This window comes from Protopterus annectens, chromosome 1.part2 (genome assembly GCF_019279795.1).
Source record: "Protopterus annectens isolate FY-2018-M chromosome 1.part2, PAN1.0, whole genome shotgun sequence".
Classification (NCBI taxonomy): Eukaryota; Metazoa; Chordata; order Ceratodontiformes; family Protopteridae; genus Protopterus; species Protopterus annectens.
This window is the reverse complement of record NC_056727.1, coordinates 577,708,531-577,714,530: the sequence shown is the minus strand read 5'-3', so window position 1 is coordinate 577,714,530 and position 6,000 is coordinate 577,708,531.

The window sequence follows — 6,000 nt, the reverse complement described above, 5'->3', positions numbered from 1 at the left end:
GAGAGACAGATCAACAATATTAGGGATGATAAGAAAAAAGAAAGGAACATTTGAGAGGTATGTGGTTCATATATACAGGGGAATTTTGTTGTCACTTTCAGTGTCTTTATCAGCATTTTTAATATTTTATAGGTTCATCGGTATGTACTAGGCTATTGGCCCTGGGGCCTATACAAGCCCAGCCAAAAAGGTACCCTGGCTTTTGCCACCCAAGAAAATTATTTTCCTGTGCCACTGTCGAGCAGAGCCACAGAGGTGATCCCCAGGGTGAATTTCCTATTTCCCATCCAATCATCAAAATTTTTGTTAAAGAGTGCTAATGAGGAGCTTTGTTTGATATAGATAGGTAGTTTATTCCAGAGTGTGGGAAGTCTCTGGGACAGGAATCTATCCCTCCGGCATTTTCTGTTTATTGTGGTGACAAGGTTTAGGTCCCTAGAGCATGTAGCTCGGAGGGACTGGGATTTCTTTAAGTGGAGCATGTCCAACAGCTCTGAGTTTGACATAGCTTTGTATGTTAGGCAGAGATCACCTCTGAGTAGGCGATATGCGATGGAGTAAAGCTGGAGTTTTTTGAGATGGTCTGTATAGGGCATCTGTTTGAGGCCGGTAATCCTCTTTGTGAGGTATTTCTGCAGCCTTTTCAGTTGTTGTAGATGTCTTGTGAGGTATATACCAAAAGGGGCATTGTACTCTGTAATGGGTCTAATGAGTGATGAGTAGAGGGGAACAATGACCTCTTTTTTTCTGGATGAGAAACCTTTTTTGATGAGGTGTGCCACGTAGAAGGATTTCCTGACTATTGTGGCAATGTAATTATCAAAGGAGAGACTACTGTCCACCTGTGTCCCAAGGTCTCTTATCACACTTTCTGTGTTATGTATACTACCGCCTATGTTGTAGTTCATGGGTACAGAGATTTTACCAAAGGGGATGATAATGCACTTTTTGGCATTGAATTTGAGGCCATGGCTTTGACACCAGCCATCTGTCTCAGTGAGGCCCTTTTGTAGGATGTTCACATCATTTGGAGTTTCGATTATGGATCCTAGTTTGCAGTCATCTGCAAACTTTGTTAGCCAAAGACCTTCTGTGTTAGCCTGTACTTCAGAGAAGTAGATACCAAACAGGAGAGGACCCAGGACTGAACCCAGTGGTACTCCACTTGTCACTGGTCTGAAGTCAGATTTGGAGTCTGCTACTTTCACAGTGTGGGTTCTGTCAGTGAGCCAGTTGGCAACCCATCTTGTGACATAGGGATTTATACCTAGTTTAGTGAGTTTATCTATAATTCCAGAGTGGGGGGTGGTGTTGAAAGCTTTGGTAAGATCTAAATAGGCTGTGTGAACCACCTTACCCTTGTCTATGGCTTTGGTGACTGCTTCAAAGAGGTCTATCAGGTTTAGGAGACATGATCTGCCTTTTACAAACCCAAACTGGGTGGGGTCCAGAGTTTGGAGATTACCAATGTCTTTGTTTATAAGTTCCATGATGATATGTTCCATGGCCTTTCAGACCAGGCTTGTCAAGCTACTGGGGTGGTAGTTCCTGGGGTCCATGATGGCTCCCCCCTTGTGTAGTGGGATAACCATTGCTGTGCGCCATTCAGCAGGCACAAAGCCTGAGGTGAGGCTATGATTGAACACGGTACTTAGGTGAGGTGCCAGTTCGTTCTGTAGTTCATGTAGAATGCAGCCTGGGATTTTGTCCGGTCCCATGGATGCTGTGTTCTTGGCTTTGGAGAGTGTGGTTTTTACCTGTGCAGCCGTGATTACAGGAACTTTGCATTCTTCCAGTATAGAGATGGGATCTTTAGGGGGTGAGGGGGTAAAGTTAGCACTGAACCTATCTGCCAGGATGTTGGCAATATCAGTTGGGTCTGTATATTTAATGCCATTGTGCTGTAACTCAGAGCAGATCTGAGTGTTACCATTGAGATTCTTGGCATAGCTATAGAATGCTTTGTGGTTGTCTTTAGAATCAGTGGTGATTTTGTTTTCGTAACTAGCTTTGGAGGATTTTATCAGGGATTGCGGCTTCTTACTGAGGCTGACCAGGAAGCTCATCCACTCATGGGATTTTACTCTCTTTTGCAACAGTTTCTTCCTTCTGTTGGACAGTTTGTTTATGGCAGGGGACCACCAGATTGGCTTTCTTTTTTTGGAGAAAAGCATCTTGGTTCTGTTTGGAATAGCACGATCCATGCACTCATGTAAGTGCTTATAAAGTGCAACTGTGTAGGATTCAGTAGTCGTAACTGTATTGTATATCTACATGGGTGTCATGAAGTCCACCACATCTGTCTTAAGAAGCATGAAGTTGGCTTTGGAGAAATTTTTTACCATGGTTTCCTTAATGGGGGGTGGGGGCAGGATGTGGATATCTAGGGTAATTAGCTTATGGTCGGATCGGACCAATGAGAAGTTGACTTCAGGTGTGGAACACCGGTCACTCATGTTGGTAATGACTAGATCTAAGATATTGTTGCCCCTGGTGGGAGTGTGGATAAGTTGATCCAGGGCACTGGAGTTTATGAATTCCAGAAAGTGTTGAGTGAAGGAGTTGATACATGAGTAGTTTTCCCAGTTAATGGTGGGGTAGTTGAAATCGCCCATTATTAGGGTGTTTGGTTGAACCCTAATATTTTCCAGTACATCAAGAAAAGGATTGGGAATCCTGGGGCATGGTGGGTGATCTGTAGCAAGCTACAATTTGGATTGCAGTTTTGCCCAGAGTTAGTTGCACTTGGATAACCTTGGCTGCATTATGCTGAGCAACTAGCCTGGAGGTGTGGATATCCTTAATGAATATGGACACACCTCCACCTTTGGTGTTCCGGTCCAGGTTACATGGCCGAAAAGTGTGGTATGAGTTATAGCCTGGTAGTGCAGGGGTGCTCTCTGGAGCCTTGAACCAGGTCTCAGTCACTGCACATATATCGATGTTCTTCATTTTAAGGAGTGCCTTGAGTGAGTGCATTTTCAGATTTAGACTTCTAGCATTGAGTAGCATCACCCTCAGTTTTTGCTTCCCTGTTCCTGTTACAGTGGTGAATTTGTCATTTGAACCTTACGTTAAAAAGGCACTATAGGGGCAGCAAGACCCTTAGCCAGTATCTGGAATCCCAGGGGTGACAGGTGCAGGCCATCTCTGGCAAAGCATCTTGGTCTGTCGACCAAGTCATCCCAGGCAGACAGATACTAGATCCCTTTAGAATGGCACCAGAAGCTTAGCCAATGGTTATAGTCAATCATTTTGTTCTTGTACTGAGGCATCATTCTGGGTGATGGCAGAATGCTACACAGAGCTGTTCCATGTCTCTTTTCATGTAGTCCAGGGAGGTACATCTCAGGTTGTTCACACCAACATGGACAATGACAGAGTCATATTTGTACTTGTTTTGGAGTGACCTGAGTGCGTGGGTTATGTAGTGGATCCTGGCACCTGACAGACAGCTGACAGTAACCTTCTCCTTGTTTAGCCTGGTGAGTGGGACATCAGTGTGCCTGACTATAGAGTCACCTATGACTAGTGTGTTGGGTACGTTGTTTTGCCTTATTGGCTGTGGTTGAGTGGCACACTGAGTCTGCGGGCTATGTGTCATTTGGTTTGTGTTGCCGGGTGGAGGTTGCTTGCATTTCTGCTTTGCAGGTCTCTGTTGCTTCAGCAGATTATTACTGAGAGCCTCCATGAATGTTTTTGTGTTTCTATGTGTGGATTTTGGTGGTGTAGATTTAATGAGACTATGTGATGAGTGTGGTGTGGTGCAAGTATTTACCTTCTCCTCTTGACTGTCAAGTTCAGTCTTGATTGAAGAGAGCTTTACCTCCAGTTTGGCTAGATAAGTTCATCTCTCACAGGTTGTAGTGTTGGGTGGTAAGAGGAGAGGGTTGTCTGTGTACATGAGGCAATTTCTACATTGCCCCAAGATGCCAAGATTCATCAGACAGACAGGAGAGAACATTGGGAGCTGACCCTTGGACATGCCTGAATAAAAAACTATTTTCCTCTAGATAAGTGAGGAAAGTGAGTACAAGAGCTGTTTTTCTCTAAGCAAGTGAGGAAAGTAAGTACCAAAACTGTTTTCCTCTAGGTAATGAGGAAGGTTGAGTGCTGTAGTAATTAATAGGTTATTTAGTGCTTACAAGTTCTGAACAAGTGCTGATCACAAATAAGCAAATTCAAGTGCTAAAACTAAGAATCTGTATTTGGACTAAACTAGTTACAGGAAAGGGGGTAAACAAGTGCAAATGTGGGCTTTTAAATCAGAAAGTTGAGAGAGATGGAAAAACTGCCCAAACAGCCAATAACTACAATTTCTGGGCCAGAACCACTCCTTATGTGGTAGATAGGTTACCTAGTGCTTACCACTCCCACTGATAAGCTAGAAGGCTTCCCTCCAACACAGAAAGCTTGGGGGCTCAGAAGCTTACATACAGTCCTGGATACAGCAAATCTGAATCTGGACTACACTAGTTACAGGAAAGGTATATATATATATATATATATATATATATATATATATATATATATATATATATATATATATATATACAGAAAAGTAGCTAAAACCGCAGTCACTTGGGTATGTAGCAATGTTAGACCAAACTGTTTAAAAAATGCAATTAAATTAAAAATGACTAAAAACAAGTGCAGAAGGAGTCTATTAGGTAGAGTGAGGTAAAGAGATGGGACTGGGGGGAGTGACCCAGATCAAATCTACAGTGGGTGTGGGGGGGGCAACTGCCAAAGCCTCCAAATTTAAACAACAACAACACAGAAATAGGGAGGGTGGGTATGGGAAAACCAACAACTTCAGCAGAGATCTGAAAAACTATACAGTAAAGTAAAAATAACAGTGCATAACTCTGAAGTCAGCCAGCAATGATATAAAATTAGTCAAACAACAATTACCAGTATTTTTTATTTTTTTTTTTTAGTTACCTGTAGTGCAGGAGATTTATTTAATGTATATTCGTCACATACATATTACCAACCTTACTTGTAGGGTTTATATAGTAATGAATATTCATTAAGTATGCATAACACTGCAATGGGGTATGCATAAATTATGTCGTGTGCAATATTTGCTACTGTGCATCTGGGGATAATGTTCTATAATATCACTAAAACATCCAAAACCAAATATGAACTGACAAACAATATCACAATAACTAATAGGCATGAAGTTATACATTTTTGATAAAACAGTCTTCAAGAAACCTTCATAGCAACTCCACTATTTGATAACATTCATAACTGATAACACTAAAGAGCACCATACGTGTGTGAGTTCATGTGTGTGCATGTGCTTGTATGTGTGTGTAATGTATACATACTACATTATCTCTCTCTCGCTCTTTAAATATATATATATATATATATATATATATTTTTTTTTTTTTTTTTTTTTTTTTAATTGTCATGTGTTTACCGGGAAAAGTCTGACTGGGCATGAATCCTACTTTCATTGGAGACCCCAACATAGATAGTTCAATTAATAAACTACATAATATTATAACATGAAGTACAGCAACAAATAGTAGAATCAACATTCAGGATAAATAAAGTCAGAACAGAAAATCATACAGTAAATAATGAACAAAAATCATAGGATAATGAACACCTAGTAAAGTAAATCAATAGTGGTAACCAATGGTAAAGATGTTAAGCATTTTAAATATGGGCAAAAGACTAAAAGAAAGGAAATAAATGTTGCAGTTGGGGGGCATTAGAAAATGGAGTTAAAGTAGGGAGTTATTGGAGAAGTAACTGGTGCTTTGGCTAATAAGAGAAAGGAGGAAAGGAAAGTGGAAAAAGAAGAGCATGGGAAAGAGATGGGAGAAGGAAGGATGAAGAAAAGGCAAGAGAAGGAAGGAGCAAAGGGCAGTGTCACCCTGGTGTAAGACATCTACAGAGCCAGGAGTTAAGGAGAAATCTCTGCAGAGATTGTTTGAATATGTGACTGCATGGCATTGCTGTAACATCTGTAGGAATACT